The 19,655-nt window shown below is 45.0% G+C and overlaps 1 protein-coding gene across 2 annotated transcripts in view; it reads left to right on the top strand.

Moving 5' to 3' along the window:
- LOC126336516 (synaptotagmin-15-like) overlaps positions 1-19,655 on the top strand; it is a 229,670-nt gene that overhangs the window by 113,324 nt on the left and 96,691 nt on the right. The gene's annotated exons all lie outside the window — the stretch shown is intronic.

Genomic DNA, 19,655 nt, shown 5'->3' with positions numbered 1-19,655 from the left:
TCTATACTATTATGCTATAGCACTCTCTGATAGATCGTAAGAAGAATGATTACTCATAAGCCTCTGTGCTTGCTGTTGCTTGACTACTTTTATCTTCACCGTGTAATATTTTATTACAAAGTCTGTGGTAAACTTTTGGAGTCTCAGACATCGGTTAACTGTTTAGTAATTATACAAAGAAGCTACATGAAATGGTACGAAGACATAACATTATAAGTACGGAAGGTAAATGGATAATTTACATTTGTTGGAAGGGGGCTCCAGCAAAGTGCAGTACATTTGTGACGACAATGAAATGCAATGCTAGTGAGAATGACAACAGACATCAAACGAAATAAGAGACATGTTGCTAGGATAGTAGCAAGTTGATTTTTATTTTTATCATCACTCTCGCGACTATGTTGATGCGGCCCGTCACAATATCATCTCTTGTGGCAGACAATATCTAATCTCTCCACTCAGAGAACCTACGCATGGTTCTCTCTACTATCACGAAAGTTATTGCCCACATGTCTTAACAACTGTTCTATATTCCTTCTTCAACATCAGTTTTCCATACTATAGTATTACAGATATGCTATGGATTGTAAAACGGTACGTTTGGAAGGAAAATGACTTTGTTCTCTAGAAAGCCTGTTAGGTAACTTAAGAGAATCGTTCTCTAAGGCAGACTGCGAGACAGTTCTACTGCCACCGTCGTTCAATATGTAAAAGGAATAGGGCAGAAAATCGATAACTTTGGTATGTAGTCCCCTCCCCCCCCCCCCCACCCCCACCTTTTCCACCAACTGAAGGCTGTCTTGTGGTATATAACTGTACCTAAAAAAATGGTTCAAATGGCTCTGAGCACTATGGGACTTAACATCTGTGGTCATCAGTCCCCTAGAACTTAGAACTACTTAAACCTAACTAACCTAAGGACATCACACACATCCATGCCCGAGGCAGGATTCGAACCTGCGACCGCAGCAGTCGCGCGGTTCCGGACTGAGCGCCTAGAACAGCGAGATCACCGCGGCCGGCAACTGTACCTAAGGTAAGATGCTGTTCATCAAGTGTTTATAGTTAATCAGCGTTTCACTTCTATTTATACAATAGAGTTGTCAGCTAACATTCTGAGACGAGAGCCCAGTAATGTGTCTTTCATATACGCACATCAAAAAAAGTTTTGCATCACCCCGGTTCCCAGAACTCCTGAAGATAGACGTTGTCTGTGGATATTGTATCACAGACACAGTCCCTTTGACTGTTCAGAGATGTCACTGAACCCGCCCAAAGATGTAAACAACCATGCACGAGCAGTGCCTATTAGACGGCGGAGGTCAGACAGCCGATCAGTTCCAGTCATTCCACCAGGAAGGAGGTACACGGCTCGTATTGTCTGTAGTTCAACCATGCCTAGACGGTCAATACCGCGGTTCGATCGCGTCCGCATTGTTAGTTTGTGCCAGGAAGGGATGTCAACAAGGGAAGTGTTCAGGAGTCTCGGAGTGAACCAAAGCGATGTTGTTCGGACATGGAGGAGATACAGATACGGCTACCACTACAGTGGATGACCGCTACCTACGGATTATGGCTCGGAGGAACCTTGACAGCAACGACACCATGTTGAATAATGCTTTTTATGCAGCCACAGGATGTCGTGCTAGGCAGCATGATGCGCAACTTCATTCCCGATGTCCACGGCGTGGTGCATCTTTGCAACCATGACACCATACAGCACGGCACAGATACACCCAACATCATGCCAAATGGACTCCTCAGGATTGGCATCACGTCCTCTTCACCGGTGAGTGTCGCATATGCCTTCAACGAGACAATCGTCGGAGACGTGTTTGGAGGCAATCCGGTCAGGCTGAACGCCTTAGACTCACTGTCCAGCGAGTGCACCATGGTGGAGGTTCCCTGCTGTTTTATGGTGGCATTACGTGGGGTCGACGTACGCCGCTGTTGGTCATGGAAGAAACGGTAACGGCTGTACGATACGTGAATGCCCTCCTCCGACCGATAGTGCAACCATATCGCAGAATATTGGGGAGGTATTCGTCTTCATGGACGACAATTCACGTTCACATCGTGCACATCTTGTGAATGACTTCTTTCAGGATAACGACATCCCTCGAATAGAGTGGCCAGCATGTTCTATAGACATGAACCCTATCGAAGGTGCCTGGCGCCGGCCGTAGTGGCCGAGTGGTTCTAGGCGCTTCAGTCCGAAACCACACTGCTGCTGCGGTCGCAGGTTCGAATCCTGCCTTGGGCATGGATGTGCGTGATGTCCTTAGGTTAGTTAGGTTTATGCAGTTCTAAGTCTAGGGGACTGATGACCTCAGATGTTAAGTTCCATAGTGCTCAGAACCATTTGAACCTCTTTGAGCATGCCTGGGATACATTGAAAAGGCCTGTTTATGGACGACGTGACCCACCACCCACTCTGAGGGATCTACGCCGAACCGCCGTTGAGGAGTGGGACAATCTGGACTAACAGCGCCTTGATGAACTTGTGGATAGTATGCCACGACGAATACAGGCATCCATCAGTGCAAGGGGACGTGCTTCTGGGTATTAGAGGTACCGATGCGTACAGCAGTCTGGAGGACCACCTCTGAAGGTCTCACTGTATGGTGGTACGACATGCAATGTGTGGTTTTCATGAGCAATAAAAAGGGCGGAAATGATGTTTATGTTGCTCTCTTTTCCAATTTTCTATACAGATTCCGGATCTCTCGGAACGGAGGTGATGAAAATTTTTTTTTGATGTGTGTATACAGTAAAAACATTAGAACCTCTATCAAGCTTCTTTGTGTTACACTCACTCTTGTTTATGATGAAAATAGAAACCGTGAAAGAAACATTATGAAAATGAATAACACATCATCCAAAATGTCTACGTAGGGTCTTCAAAAAGTACGAGGGCATGCTGAAAAGTAATGCCTCCGAACTTTAAATGTGAAAACTTTTAAGGCTTTTTAAATAGTGTAAAACAAATTTTATTAACATTCGACATATTTACTCTTCATGTCTACATATTTATTTTTAATCATAGGCACGCTGCCGACCAACACATTTCTCCCAGCAAGAGACCATTTGTTGATACCATCACTGTAGCAGCTTTCACTTTGTTGACAGAGCCACAATATGGCCGCAGCTTTCGAAGTGAAGTCCTCGAATGTGTTCTTTAAAGTTCGAGAAACAGATGAAAGTCAGAACTGTATGGAGGACGATCGATGACAGTGAACCCAAGGCGTCGGATTGTTGCATATGTTCCAGAGCTCGTGTGTGGTCTGCCACTGTAATGCTGAAGACGAGGGTGCTCGATGTGTGGACGAACTCTTCGAATTCTTGCATTCAGTTTTGGAGGGTCTCGCAGTGCCGAGCAGAAGTTATTGGGGTATCTTTAAGCACGAATTCGAAATGGCCCATACCTTGATCATCCCAGAATACTGTGAGCATGACATTGCCAACTGATGGCATGATCCTAAACTTTTTTTATGTTGGTGATCTGTGGCGGAACTCAATTGATGCTCTTTTGTTTTAGGGATCACAATGTTGAAACCAGGTTTCTCACCTGTCACAATGTTGTTACGGAGTCGCCGATCGTTGTGGCCGAGCGGTTCTAGGCGCTTCAGTCCGGAAACGCGCTGCTGCTACGGTTGCAGGTTCGAATCCTGCCTCGGGCATCGATGTGTGTGATGTCCTTAGGGTAGTTAGGTTTAAATAGTTCCTAAGTCTAGGGGACTGATGACCTCAGATATTAAGTCCCATAGTGCTTAGAGCCTTTTTTTTTTGTTTGTTACCGAGACGAGTTCATCATCCTCAGGCTCAAAACGCAATAGGTGTTCAGTCTTCTCCGCTTCATGTCAGGAGTCAGCATTCGAGCAACCCACTATACACGATTTTCCGTACTGCAGTGCTGCAATGATGGCCTGTACACGCTGTGGCGATAAGCCACCCTTACCTATGTTTGTGTTATTCGACGATTTTTATAGATGAGTTCATCAACCTGATTCCTATGAGTCTTTTCAATTGCCGTACGCGGTCGTCCGTTCCGAGGGCTGTCATACCCGTTGAGGTTAGTAACAGCGATTGCTTCATTACGAGCACGAACAATCCAACGACGCACGTTACTGACTTCGATAAACTCATCACCTTACACAGATTTCATTCTTCTATGCATTTCAATTGGAGTCAAGTTTACCGCGGTTAGAAATTCGATTACAGCACGCTGTTTCTCACGCTCCGACATTGTTACGTTACACGTCGCCATGTTACGCGCTACAATTCTGTGTCATCTAGCGGCAGAAGGTTGCGACTTGCGTCTGTGAAATGGGAAAGTCGACCGAGAAATATGCATGAAACGTAATACCTTTTAATAACTCTTCTTACGTCTTGACCACACTCTTGTTTTTCCAACAACCTTACGCGTTTCGACTTCAGTCATTTTCAAAGGCAGTATTACGTCTTCCACATACAATTTTTCATTAGATACATTGTATCACATCAAGATTCTCAATCACAAGACAAATGCACTTGCAATGACGGAAAGTCGAAATGCGTAAGGTTGTTGCAAAAATAAAAGTGTGATCAAAACCTGCTCTGAGCAGGTCATCAGTCTCCTAGAACTTAGAACTACTTAAACCTATCTAACTTAAGGACAGCACACACATCCATGTCCGAGGCAGGATTCGAAACTGTGACCGTAGTAGTCCCGCGGTTCCGGACTGAAGCGCCTAGAACTGCACGGTCACCACTGCCGGCAAACATAAGAACAGTTATTAAAAGCGCATCCATATGGCTGCGTCGTCTCACATCATTTTCATCCAAATCGTAAACGCAATATCTCAAATGATACTGTAAACAGAATAAAAAATACGGAGGTATTACTTTTCAACACGCACTTATAAGTTAGACATACCCCCAAGACTATTGCGCAATGACTGACATTTTGTCAGAAGAGAGTACTTCTTTTTGGATTCCCTGGACAGACAGTTCTGCTGTGGTACGTACACCGCAGTGCGGCAATGATATGGAGCGGAAGCTGGAAAAGAGCTCCAGACTTGAAGTACAGAATACAGCACGATATATGTGGGCAAAACGTCTGAACTTCACACAGATTCACCGTAAATTCCGCTGCTATATGGACCAAGTGCAGTGTCGCATTCAGTGGTAGTGAAATGGTGCCAACAATTTTACAAGGCTGCACGAATGTAGCTGATGGTGATCGTGATGGAAGGCCTTCGACATTAACAGAGGACAAAGTTCAGGAAATCGAGGTGGAACCATCTAGCGGTAAGGAGGTTTTTCAGTGACGAGGGCGTTTACACAGCGTTTCTCGAATGTCTCCGTGACCGAGGATACGATTTCTATCGTTGAGGAACTGGACAATTGGTAGAACGTTCAGACCGTTGTATGCAGAGACTTGGTAAGTACCATGATACGTAAAAGCACTTCACTTGTACGATATACCTTTATTTCTGATCCAACTGGTTTCGCGACGCTAGATCCACATCTTCAGGGATACAGATTTATTATTTATTCCAAACGATAAGCTGTAGATGACCCAACATTCTTTGTCCAATCATGATAAAACTGTTTAACGGTCAAGAGATCAGTAGTCCAATTTAAAATAGAGCTGAATGCAGGGAACATCATCTCGATGCAGGAAAAGTAAAGCTTGGAATTCTCATAACAACATGAGGCCACAGAGACCGCCTAGACAAGCTGAGATGAGCCGTCTCCGGGGCCGATAAGGGAAAAGGGTACATGCGTCCAAGAACGTATGCAGCGGAAGGCGAGATGTAACAGCTATTTCCGATGAGGAAAAAGGGTACATGCACGTAAGAACGTATGCAGCGGAAGGCGAGATGGGAATAGCTATTCCTGATAAGGGAGACAAGTACACACGTGTTAAGAACGTAAGCAACGGAAAGCGACACAGTCGTAGCTATTCCCGATAAGGAAAACGAGTGTACGCGAGCAAGAACATATGCAATGGAAGGCGACATGGAAATAGCTATTACGTTGCATACGTTTTTATACGTGTGCGCCCGTTTTCCTTATCGGCACCGGCTCTAGTTCAGCTCATTTCGTCTAGGTCGTCACAGTGAATCTCATGTCCCCTGCTTTCAGCTGTGTGTTACACTGGACTACCGATCTCTTGACGGTTAAACAGTTCTATCATAACCGGACAAAGAATGTTGGTAATCTACTACTTATCGTTGGAACAAATTATAAATCTGTATCCGTGAAGATGTGGTTCTAATGCGGCGAAATTAGTTGGATCACAAATAGAGATACACTATGTGATCAAAAGTATCCGGAAATCCCCAAAAACATACGTTTTTCATATTAGGTGCATTGTGCTGCCAGTTACTCGTCATCAGCGACGTCAGTAGCCATTAGACATCGTGAAAGAGCAGAGTGGGGTGCTTCGCTGAACTCGCGGACTTCGAACGTGGGCAGGTGATTCGGTGTCACTTGTGTCATACGTCTGTACGCGAGATTTCCACACTCCTAAACATCCCTAGGGCCACTGTTACCGATGTGATAGTGCAGTGGAAACGTGAATGGACACGTGCAGCACAAAACCGTACTGGCCGACCTCGTTTGTTGACTGACGGAGACCGCCGACAGTTCATAAAATGGCTCTAAGCACTATGGGACTTAACATCTGAGGTCATAAATCCTCTAGACTTAGAACTGCTTAAACCTAACTAAGGACGTCACACACATCCATGCCCGAGATAGGATTCAAACCTGCGACCGTAGCAGCAGCGCGGATCCGGACTGAAGCGCCTAGAACCGCTCGGCCACAACGGCCGGCCGCCGACAGTTGAAGAGGGTCGTAATGTGTAATAGGCAGACATATATCCAGGCCATCACACAGGAATTCCAAACTGCATCAGGATCCACTGCAAGTACTATGATAGGTGGGAGAAGAGAAAACTTGGATTTCATGTTCGAGCGGCCGTTCATTAGCCACACATCGCGCCGGTAAATGCCAAACGACGCCTCGCGTGGTGTAAGGAGCGTAACATTGGACGATTCAACAATGGAAAAACGTTGTGTGGAGTGACGAATCACGATAGAAAATGTGGCGATCCGACGGCACGGTGTGGGTATGGCGAATGGCCGGCGAACGTCATCTACTAGCGTGTGTAGTGCCAACAGTAAAATTCGGAGGTGTTGGTGTTATGGTGTGGTCGTGTTTTTAATGGAGGGGGCATGCACCCCTTGTTGTTTTGCGTGGCACTATCTCAGCACAGGCCTACATTTTGTTAAAAAAATTCTTTATTCACAAAACGCTTATAATTACACATTTGTTTTGCGTGGCACTGTTGCAGCGCAGGACTATATTTTGTTTTAAGAACCTTCTTGCTTCCAACTGTTTAAGAGCAATTCGGGGACGGCGATTGCATCTTTCAACACGATCGAGCATCTGTTCATAATGCACGGCATTTGGCGGAGTGGTTACACGAAAATAACATCTCTCTAATGGACTGGCCTGCACAGAGCCCTGACCTGAATCCTATAGAACACCTTTGGGATGTTTGGAACGCCGACTTCGTGGCGGGCCTCACTGACCGACATCGATACCTCTCCTCAGTGCAGCACTCCGTGAAGAATGGGCTGCCATTCCCCAAGAAACCTTCCGGCACCTGACTGAACGTAAACCTGCGAGAGTGGAAGCTGTCTTCACGGTTGAAGCTGGGCCAACACCATTCCAACATTCCAGCAGTACCGATGGAGGGGGCCACCAACTTATAAGTCATTTTCAGCCAGGTGTCCGGATACTTTTGATCACATGGTGTATATCGTACAGCTGAAGTGGTATTATTCATCATGGGCAAATTCTACACCTGTGGATGCCCACAGTACAAAATTTGCTACACTTGGTAAGTGCGATGAAAATGGTGTCATGTATCTGTGTCACTTTGAAGTATAGTGCAGCGTTCAGAGTCACTAGCCCTTCCATAATAATGTGGAGCTCATTTTTGAAATCCGCTCAAGTAATATTATAAATGAAAATTATACTCTGTCGATTTCAATTAGCTACGGGAGTATTTACAGGAATTTGTTCAGAGCATTCAGACCCTGTGCACATGGAATCAAAAATGTTGCACATTTATGATGCTACTAAGTACTTTAATTTGATGTATACCGATTGTATACAGTACCATGAGTAACCCTGAGTAATAGCAGTGAACCACGCACTGATCATCTGCATATTGTAAAGGTGTTCACCAGTTTCCGAAGAGACAAAAAATGGTCAACCTAAATTGTTCTAAGGACAAACACACACACACACAGGCCCGAGGGAGTACTCGAACCTCCGCCGGGGCCAGCCGCACAGTCCATGAAGACACAAAAAAGTTCTTTGGCGCGGTATGTAGAGAATGGGAAATTGCTGATTTAAACGACTCTGACACACAATTGAGTTTGATGGCTGACAGCCTGCAGTGGGCGAGGTTAGGCCGTTACGTTAAAGTGATATTGTCGTTAGTATGCATCGAAAGCGGACGAACGGAACGGAAGCAGCTGGTAGCGTGCAAGGTGCTAGATGCGCTTGACCAGTCTGGGCATGCGCACGTCACAGGCTTAACAGCTCTGTAAAGCAGTACAGCTGATAGCTGACAGCAAACTAGAGTATAGTAGAAAGCACAAGTGGACGGTGGTAGACCAGTAAGTACGGTATTCATTTTACGAAATAACACGAAATCTTGTCAAGCGTCACGAACACTGATAAGCAGCAATCTTGCAGCAATTTTGCACGAACTTTTCGAACACAGGCACCTCACAGTTACTAGTTGTCTGGAATCTTAAATGATCTGTGTACCACGAATCTTAAAAATGCCCCAACAAAAGTATCGTGCACTAATAAAACAATTTTATTTTTGAAAATACTATGCTCCACCACAGTTCAGACTGAATTGAGAGAGCTTCATGTGGGTTCTGACCAGTACTAGAGACCATTTGTTGGTGGATAAATTAATGTAAAAGTGACACGAGCCATGCAAATTTCTGTGCGTTCCTGGCACACGATTGTCTTCACAAGACACTGTCGCTGAAATTCTGACTACCCTGATAGAACATAACTACACTGAGATTTGTGATCACGGTGTGATGGTCTCTTCCGTTAATGGGTACATAATATCCTGGATGAAGACTGAATGCTAGGTTGACTACAGAAAAAAATAATTTAAAAAGGAAACCAGAGGAAAATCACTTCAAAATTTTGTTTAGTATGTTTATTTATTTTTGAGCCATCATTCTTCTGACTGATCCTCACCCCTTACTTTATCATGCTACCTAAATTTCAACTTCTGAGCATCGCATCTCAAACGCTTCGATTTTCTTTTATTCCGTTTTGTCTACTGGTAATATACACTCCTGGAAATGGAAACAAGAACACATTGACACCGGTGTGTCAGACCCACCATACTTGCTCCGGACACTGCGAGAGGGCTGTACAAGCAATGATCACACGCACGACACAGCGGACACACCAGGAACCGCGGTGTTGGCCGTCGAATGGCGCTAGCTGCGCAGCATTTGTGCACCGCCGCTGTCAGTGTCAGCCAGTTTGCCGTGGCATACGTAGCTCCATCGCAGTCTTTAACACTGGTAGCATGCCGCGACAGCGTGGACGTGAACCGTATGTGCAGTTGACGGACTTTGAGCGAGGGCGTATAGTGGCCATGCGGGAGGCCGGGTGGACGTACCGCCGAGTTGCTCAACACGTGGGGCGTGAGGTCTCCACAGTACATCGATGTTGTCGCCAGTGGTCGGCGGAAGGTGCACGTGCCCGTCGACCTGGGACCGGACCGCAATGACGCACGGATGCACGCCAAGACCGTAGGATCCTACGCAGTGCCGTAGGGGACCGCACCGCCACTTCCCAGCAAATTAGGGACACTGTTGCTCCTGGGGTATCGGCGAGGACCATTCGCAACCGTCTCCATGAAGCTGGGCTACGGTCCCGCACACCGTTAGGCCGTCTTCCGCTCACGCCCCAACATCGTGCAGCCCGCCTCCAGTGGTGTCGCGAAAGGCGTGAATGGAGGGACGAATGGAGACGTGTCGTCTTCAGCGATGAGAGTCGCTTCTGCCTTGGTGCCAATGATGATCGTATGCGTGTTTGGCGCCGTGCAGGTGAACGCCACAATCAGGACTGCATACGACCAAGGCACACAGGGCCAACACCCGGCATCATGGTGTGGGGAGCGATCTCCTACACTGGCCGTACACCTCTGGTGATCGTCGAGGGGACACTGAATAGTGCACGGTACATCCAAACCGTCATCGAACCCATCGTTCTACCATTTCTAGACCGGCAAGGAAACTTGCTGTTCCAAAAGGACAATGCACGTCAGCATGTATCCCGTGCCACCCAACGTGCTCTAGAAGGTGTAAGTCAATTATCCTGGCCAGCAAGATCTCCGGATCTGTCCCCCATTGAGCATGTTTGGGACTGGATGAAGCGTCGTCTCACGCGGTCTGCACGTCCAGCACGAACGCTGGTCCAACTGAGGCGCCAGGTGGAAATGGCATGGCAAGCCTTTCCACAGGACTACATCCAGCATCTCTACGATCGTCTCCATGGGAGAATAGCAGCCTGCATTGCTGCGAAAGGTGGGTATACACTGTACTAGTGCCGACATTGTGCATGCTCTGTTGCCTGTGTCTATGTGCCTGTGGTTCTGTCAGTGTGATCATGTGATGTATCTGACCCCAGGAATGTGTCAATAAAGTTTCCCCTTATTGGGACAATGAATTCACGGTGTTCTTATTTCAATTTCCAGGAGTGTATTACAAGGATATACATACAAATAGTTTTAGTTTTAGATTTAGTTCGGAATGTCTTGAATTTACTTGTTTTGTGAATAAAACATCTTTTCTTGCAGCAACTGAATTTATTTTTCCCATATGCCTTTCGTGGACGAGCGGTTCTTGGCGCTTCAGTCTGTAACCGCGCGACCGCTACGGTCGCAGGTTCGAATCCTGCCTTGGGCATGAATGTGTGTGATGTCCTTAGGTTAGTTAGGTTTAAGTAGTTCTAAGTTTTGGGGGACTGATGACCTCAGATGTTATGTCCCATAGTGTTCAGAGCCATTTGAACCCAGATGCGTTTCGACTTTTTCTTGCTCTAAGGCATCATCAGTGGAATTGTAAGTTCGTTACGTGATTCCTCCATTTTGGTTTGTTTACCTACAATTTTTACGTTGTTAAGAGCACATTGCCCAAAGAAATAGTTATACCGAGTGGCAAAAGAATAATAGTATGGTGAACAGCGTGAAAAAATGTGGAATACAAAGCTGTGCTTATGTGTCGATATTAAAGTGGTAGTGCGACCTCCAGACCAGATGAGAGGAAACACAGATCACAGCAAACTCCCAAGTAATTACTTAGTTACATTAAAAAAATCTCGACGTGAACTGTTTGATAATCTAAAAATAAGGAAACTGTATCGTTTATATCCAAATGATGATGCCTTAGAGCAATAAAAAGGCGCCGGTCGCTGTGGCCGAGCGGTTCTAGGCCCTTCAGTCAGGAACCGCGCTGCTGCTACGGTCGCAGGTTCGAATCCTGTCGGGAATGGATGTGTGTGATGTCCTGAGGTTAGTTCTATGTCTAGGGGACTGATGACCTCAGATGTTAAGTCCCATAGTGCTTAGAGCCATTTGAACCAATTGAAGAAAAAGGCGAAACTCGTTTGCGAAAAATAAAGTAAGTTGCAGCAAGAAAAGGCGGTTTTATTTACGAAACAAGTATTTCTGTGCTTGCTGTGGAGGATGGGCACGCAACAAACTTTTTGTGTTGATTTTAATTGCAAATTTTTTAAGAACTGTTGCAAATCTCACTACTACTTCCTTAACACGCTTTTCTCTGTAACCATGAACAATTCGGAGGGTTACTGGTCGTGTTTATCGCCAGTCATATACACCAGCATTATTTTCGAAAAGCTCTCCTTGTAACTTAAATGTACGTACACTGTCTAATTGCATAGTTCAGAGGTTGAAACTTACTGCGTGACTCACTAGCGTAAGTGGTCAAAATGGCGAGACTACAGAGACAACACAGAGCATGCTAGCAGGCAGTCTTCGTTGGCGTCGCCATGACGTACTGCCGAGCTACGCCAGTCCAATAGGGAACTCGTCCAGGCGAGGTGAGGTGAGGTGAGTTCGGCCGCAGCCTGAACAAGCCTCTTGGGTGGCAGCCTTTGTCTCTACAACCCCTTCTCGCCCGCATCTCGACTGTCATTCTGGCCTGCCTTTCCAAAAACAGCGCCTTGCGTGCTTACTAGCAGGTCATCCGGTTTAATACACACCACTTGTTTGCTACTTTGAAAATACAAAGAACGAGAATTATAAAAAATTTAAGTCCTGCTATATATCAAAGTCCTATGAAAGGTTTTGTAAGCCACTCATTCTATAATTTATTAGAATATTTGGCCCCAGCAGGCTAAATTCAGCTACACTTATCTTATAATTAAAGAGGTTTTGGATTAGCCCATATTTACACTGTTGATAATGTGTAAAATAGTAAAATTACTTTGTTTGAATTATTAGATCATAACAGCAACAGCACTGTCAGAATAGGAGCAGTTGTTTCTTTTTTTAAAAAATTGCTGCTTATGTTCTAATATTACCCCTTGTATTGATTCGAAGTACCAACTGCCACACACTTTAAAGTGACTTGCGAATTATAGATGTAGATGTACATATATATAATGTTAAAATATTATAGAAGTAATCTTCACAATTATTAATGCGAATACAGTATCACTAGTAATAATTCTTTGTCATCATACCTTGCAGAAGCAGCCTGCAGTGGCTGCTTCTACCGGTTAATATTATAACTCATTCCATGTCCCTTAAAGCAGCAGTGGACTAACGGGTTGGAGTGAGCAGGGGGTGGAGTCCCAAGGGCATAGCCCTCCCCAGGCCTCTGGTCCTTGGAGGAGGAGGGGGGGGGTCTCCAAATCTCAAGACCCCCCAAGACAAGACCATTTTAATTTAATCGCAAACAAGGCTAAAATATTAACTTCTATTCTTCATCAAATTAATGAAATCTCTATTTCCATAATTGCTATCACACTGTTCCCAATTATATATTCCGAATAACCATACATTGCTAATAAAGTCTTAACTAACATCGATCGCGGCAGACATGTCCGTCCTCCGACACTACCGAACCATCTCTGATATTACAGCCGAACCACTTTACCGCTCTCCAAGTTAGACGCGATCCGAAGATCACCGAAATGCTTCGTCTGCCTTTTCGTTTCGCAATTGTTTATTATTCTGATGGTTATAAATACTTGTGAAATAATGGAATGATAGTACTCTATTTAGAGACGCTTTAATTAGAAATTCTAGTAAATACGCTGTTTAATTTTTCAAATGTTATTAATAGATGATTACAGCTTCCGAACGCAGCAGGCAATCGCGGAGGAGGACCACAATTTAGGCGGTCTTTCTCACAATATCCATACCGAAAAAACTGTCTATCATCGGTACCTCACACCACATTACGTCATCTTGCCATTGCTGCCTTCTCAACTGCTCTAAAAAAGAGCTTCTTGTACCTGAATATGATGGCTGCAAAGCCAGAAAATTTACACTGTGCCATCTAGGCACGTATACTATAAATACGCACGTAAGTTAATGATGAGACCAAGAAACGAATAAACATATTACATCGCCACTTAAATATTACACTAATTTGCACAGCAAAAGCTTGATTTCCACTGTCATCGTGAAGACGTTTCATCGTAAAATGGAGGAAATTTCTTAGAATTCGTGCAGTTGATGACGGAAGATGATTCATATTGGGTTGTGCAGGGTCTTCAAGGCTATGAAAATGCCGTATCGGTGTCAGGTGACATGAAGGAGCACAACGAAAAATCCGAGAAGTCATTCCATAAGATATGTACAATCTCTGTGCTAATCATTCCTTAAATCTTTGTGAAGTCCATGCATTCTCATGTGTTCCCTTTAGTGTCACCTGTTTTGGAATCATGGAGAGGTTGTATTCTTTCTTCTTGTGTTCTAAATACAGGGTCAAGGGGTATAGACATTGTTATCATTGGGTGCTTAATATGTACCAACTTCGGTGTATACGTCGTTTTTCGTCTGTACCTAACTGTCTTCCCGCAAACACATCACTTAATTTACTACTTGATGTTTTCTCTACGGTCGTAACTGCACCGCGAAGTGGACTAAGCATATCAATATAGACTATCTTTTTACCTCCATGCATCCATACTCCTATAATTGTCCTGCTACCCAGCATGTTTAAAGGTTTGCTTGTGTCACGCATATTTGAATGCACTAACCAGCCTAAAAACATAAGCTCGTAATAGCTGTAACTATTAGTCAGCAAAGGAAATAAATACTGATGTAACGTTGTTCCATACTCTGTTCTCAGTCATAACTAACAATATCTGCGCTTATACCGCTAACAACGTGTATAGGTGGCAATTACTCAAAAATGAAAGAAGAAACAGGTTTGAAATGATTGTGTGATACTCACTGTAGTGCTCATTAGAATTGAGGTGAAGTCATAAAAGAAAACATGGAAAAATTGGTGAGCACTTTAGAAATATACAAGATCCATCTAAACCAAACCTTCACACTGGACCAGCATCAAGCCCTTTCCTTCCAGCTATATATGATTTCTCAGTTTTGACCTCCATCAACTTTTGGCACAGGATGCTGGAGAAAGTAAATCTAGTTCAACAGTTTCACCAATCTCCGAAAAGGAATTTGGATAAGGGACTCGCAGATTTAATAACCATGAATGAGTCTTAAGTGACGGAACTAACTACAAATTATATGCAGTTCTATGACTTTTGGCACTAAATAAATCAATGAAGTGAACATTAACATTAACCGACGAGGAAGAAGGAGAGTAAATAAAACAATCCCGGGTATTCACGATGCCTGAGTGTTGATTTAAGAAGGAGTTCGTCGATCAGTATTTGAATGCACAGACCGATTTATACAAAATTGTGACAACAATGCACGGCCATGAAGGAAATCGATGAAATTTTCTAGATTGTTGAAACAAAATTTATGCTTCTGGTGACATTCTGGCTGTAGGACCGGAGAATGTGGAAGAAATTTACGATTAGTTTCATAAGGAGCAGGTGCTACAATCATAAAATTGTGTAACTTCGACGGTTTCGCTATTTCATTGAATCATAGTAAGTTGTTGACTATTGCCATAAAGTATGCTAGAAGTGAGTGACTAAAATGGTGTCCGTAGGGATCTAGTGCAGCCGATACGAGTGCGAAAGTTACTGCTAGATGGACAGCCCAAGAAATCCATCAACGTATAATTAAAAGGCAGTTCAGTGAATCATTACCCTGTACATCACTTAAAATTCAATACTTCCTGACCATTTGTTTCTCAATCGCATCATACAAGAGATGTTTTTCTTAACTGAAACTAATAAGAAACTATCTTTGTTCTACGATGAGTCAAGAACGACTTGCCAATCAGTCCATTTTATTAACTGAAAGAATAGTTTCATGTTAACTAGATGTCAATGACGTTACCGAGAATTTCGGTAAAATAAAGGCACCAAAGCAACATGCACATATACAATGGCGAAACGGACTGTCAATCCTAACGGCCCGGGTTCGATTCCCGGCTGGGTCGGAAATTTTCTCCGCTCAGGGACTGGGTGTTATGTTGCCCTAATCATCATCATTTCATCCTCATCGACGCGCAAGTCGCCGAAGTGGCATCAAATCGAAAGACTTGCACCAGGCGAGCGGTCTACCCGACGGGAGGCCCTCGTCACACGCCATTTGTATTTATCGCGCACACAAGATATAAAAGGGCAGAGCTTTGGCGGAGCTGTCATACATAACTAGGTAATTCGTGTAAAAAGGTTTCCGACATCATTACGGCCGCACGACAGGAATGAACAGACTTTGAACGCGGAGTGGTGGTAGGAGCTAGAAGCATGGGACATTCTACACTCCTGGAAATTGAAATAAGAATACCGTGAATTCATTGTCCCAATAAGGGGAAACTTTATTGACACATTCCTGGGGTCAGATACATCACATGATCACACTGGCAGAACCACAGGCACATAGACACAGGCAACAGAGCATGCACAATGTCGGCTCTAGTACAGTGTATATCCACCTTTCGCAGCACTGCAGGCTGCTATTCTCCCATGGAGACGATCGTAGAGATGCTGGATGTAGTCCTGTGGAACGGCTTGCCATGCCATTTCCACCTGGCGCCTCAGTTGGACCAGCGTTCGTGCTGGACGTGCAGACCGCGTGAGACGACGCTTCATCCAGTCCCAAACATGCTCAATGGGGGACAGATCCGGAGATCTTGCTGGCCAGGGTAGTTGACTTACACCTTCTAGAGCACCTTGGGTGGCACGGGATACATGCGGACGTGCATTGTCCTTTTGGAACAGCAAGTTTCCTTGCCGGTCTAGGAATGGTAGAACGATGGGTTCGATGACGGTTTGGATGTACCGTGCACTATTCAGTGTCCCCTCGACGATCACCAGAGGTGTACGGCCAGTGTAGGAGATCGCTCCCCACACCATGATGCCGGGTGTTGGCCCTGTGTGCCTTGGTCGTATGCAGTCCTGATTGTGGCGCTCACCTGCACGGCGCCAAACACGCATACGACCATCATTGGCACCAAGGCAGAAGCGACTCTCATCACTGAAGACGACACGTCTCCATTCGTCCCTCCATTCACGCCTGTCGCGACACCACTGGAGGCGGGCTGCACGATGTTGGGGCGTGAGCGGAAGACGGCCTAACGGTGTGCGGGGCCGTAGCCCAGCTTCATGGAGACGGTTGCGAATGATCCCCGCCGATACCCCAGGAGCAACAGTGTCCCTAATTTGCTGGGAAGTGGCGGTGCGGTCCCCTACAGCACTGCGTAGGATCCTACGGTCTTGGCGTGCATCCGTGCGTCATTGCGGTCCCGTCCCAGGTCGACGGGCACGTGCACCTTCCGCCCACAACTGGCGACAACATCGATGTACTGTGGAGACCTCACGCCCCACGAGTTGAGCAATTCGGCGGTACATCCACCCGGCCTTCCGCATGCCCACTATACGCCCTCGCTCAAAGTCCGTCAACTGCACATACGGTTCACGTCCACGCTGTCGCGGCATACTACCAGTCTTAAAGACTGCGATGGAGCTCCGTATGCCACGGCAAACTGGCTGAAACTGACGGCGGCGGTGCACAAATGCTGCGCAGCTAGCGCCATTCGACGGCCAACACCGCGGTTCCTGGTGTGTCCGCTGTGCCGTGCGTGTGATCATTGCTTGTACAGCCCTCTCGCAGTGTCCGGAGCAAGTATGGTGGGCCTGACACAACGGTGTCAATGTGTTCTTTTTTCCATTTCGAGGAGTGTATTTCGGAAATCGTTAGCGAATTCAGTATTCCGAGATCCACAATGTCAAGAGGGTGCCAAGAATACTAAAATCCAGGAATTACCTTTCACCACAGACACCGCAGTAGCTGACGTCCTCACGTCCTCACTTAACGACAGAGAGCAGCGGCGTTTGCGTAAAGCTGTCAGTGCTGACAGACATGCAACACTGCGTGAGACAAGCACAGAAATCAATGTAGGACGTACAATGAACGTATCCGTCAGGATAGTGCGGCGAGATTGGACGTTAATGGAGTATGATAGCAGACGACTGACGTGAGTGCCTTTGCTAGCAGCATGCGATTCCAGTTGGTAAGAGCTGTTGATAGAGCTCGTGTGTGGCGCAGACCCCACGAAGCCATGGACCCAAGTTGTAGACGAGGCCTTGTGCGAGCTGGTAGGGGCTCCATAATGGTGTGGTCTGTGTTTACATAGAACTGACTGGGTCGTCTGTCCAACTGAACCGATAATTGACTTGAAACGGTTATGCTCGGCTACCATTCATGGACTACATGCTCCCAAACAACGATTGAATTTTTATAGAGGACATAGCCCCATGTCACTGGGTCGTAATTGTTATGATTGGTTTGAAGAACGTTCTGGACAGTTCGAGCGAATGATCCGACCACCAATATCTCCGGACGTGAATCCCACTGAACATTTACGGGACGTAACTGAAAGGTCAGTTCGTGTACAAAATCCCGTACCGCCAATACCTTCGCAATTATGGACGGCTGTAGAGGCAGCGTGGCTCAACATTTCTGTCAGGGTCTCCCAATAACTTATTGAGTCCATGCCACGTCGAGTTGCTGCACTACCTGGGCAACAGGAGGTCCGATACGATATAGGAAGTACCCAATGACTTTTGTCTCGATAGTGTACTAATACCAGTAGTAACTACTACTTCGTATTACTGTTACGAAACTAACTAGTATTGTACAAGCTTTGTTTTCAGCCAAATAAAATAAAAGGTAGTTTTCTTATTCAATTCTTCATTTCTCACCAACATCTCTAATTATGCATTTTACAAATACCAGAGCGTACACACACAAAAACGAAGGTTGCCCAGAAAGTAATGCATCACATTTTTTTGCTTCAACACTTCCTTACTGAGCATAATGAGAATTACACACATGAAATAATGGTGTTTTATCTACACATTCTACATTTCCACGTAATCTCCATCTCATTCTATGGCCTTCCTCCAGCGCGAAACAAGGGAATGGATGTCCTGTGTGACGTATAAAAATTTCCGGTGGCCTACAGTGTCACGTTTTTCAGTGTCACACAATTTTTTTTTTTTAAAGGGGATCACTTAAGACTATTTCCATGGGTCCGCCCCTCAAATTCCTCCCTCATATCACAAAATTATCGTCTGATGTAGTACAAACTGAAAAAATAAATTCCTTTTAAAGCACAGTTCCGTATATAATTTATATTCAAAACATTACACCTGTGTCACTGGTCTACATCGAGAATACTTAACACAAGTGTAAAGGAAGAAATGCTTCCGATAATTATTACAGTATTTAAATTTAGATATAGTGGGAATTAATGAAGTTCGGTGGCAGCAGGAACAAGACTTCTGGTCAGGTGAATACAGGGTTATAAATACAAAATCAAATAGGGGTAATGCAGGAGTCGGTTTAATACTGAATAAAAAAAATAGGAGTGCGGGTAAGCTACTACAAACAGCATAGTGAACGCATTATTGTGGCCAAGATAGACACGAAGCCCACGCCTACTACGGTAGTACAAGTTATTATGACAACTAGCTCTGCAGACGACGAAGAAATTGAAGAAATGTATGATGAAATAAAAGAAATTATTCAGGCAGTGAAGGGAGACGAAAATTTAATAGTCATGGGTGACTGGAATTCGGTAGTAGGGAAGAGAGAGAAGGAAACGTAGTAGGTGAATATGGATTGGGGCTAAGAAAAGAAAGAGCAAGCTGCCTGATAGAATTCTGCACAGAGCACAACTTAATCATAGCTAACACTTGGTTCAAGAATCATAAAAGAAGGTTGTATACAAGGAAGAAGCCTGGAGATACTGACGGGTTTCAGATAGATTACATAATGGTAAGATAGGAACCAGGTTTTAAATTGTAAGACATTTCCAGGGGCAGATGTGGACTCTGATCACGATCTATTGGTTATGAACTGTAGATTAAAACTGAAGAAACTACAAAAAGGTGGGAATTAAAGGAGATGGGACCTGGATAA

This window comes from Schistocerca gregaria, chromosome 2 (assembly GCF_023897955.1).
Source record: "Schistocerca gregaria isolate iqSchGreg1 chromosome 2, iqSchGreg1.2, whole genome shotgun sequence".
Classification (NCBI taxonomy): domain Eukaryota; kingdom Metazoa; phylum Arthropoda; class Insecta; order Orthoptera; family Acrididae; genus Schistocerca; species Schistocerca gregaria.
This window is presented reverse-complemented; position numbering and strand designations above follow the sequence as displayed.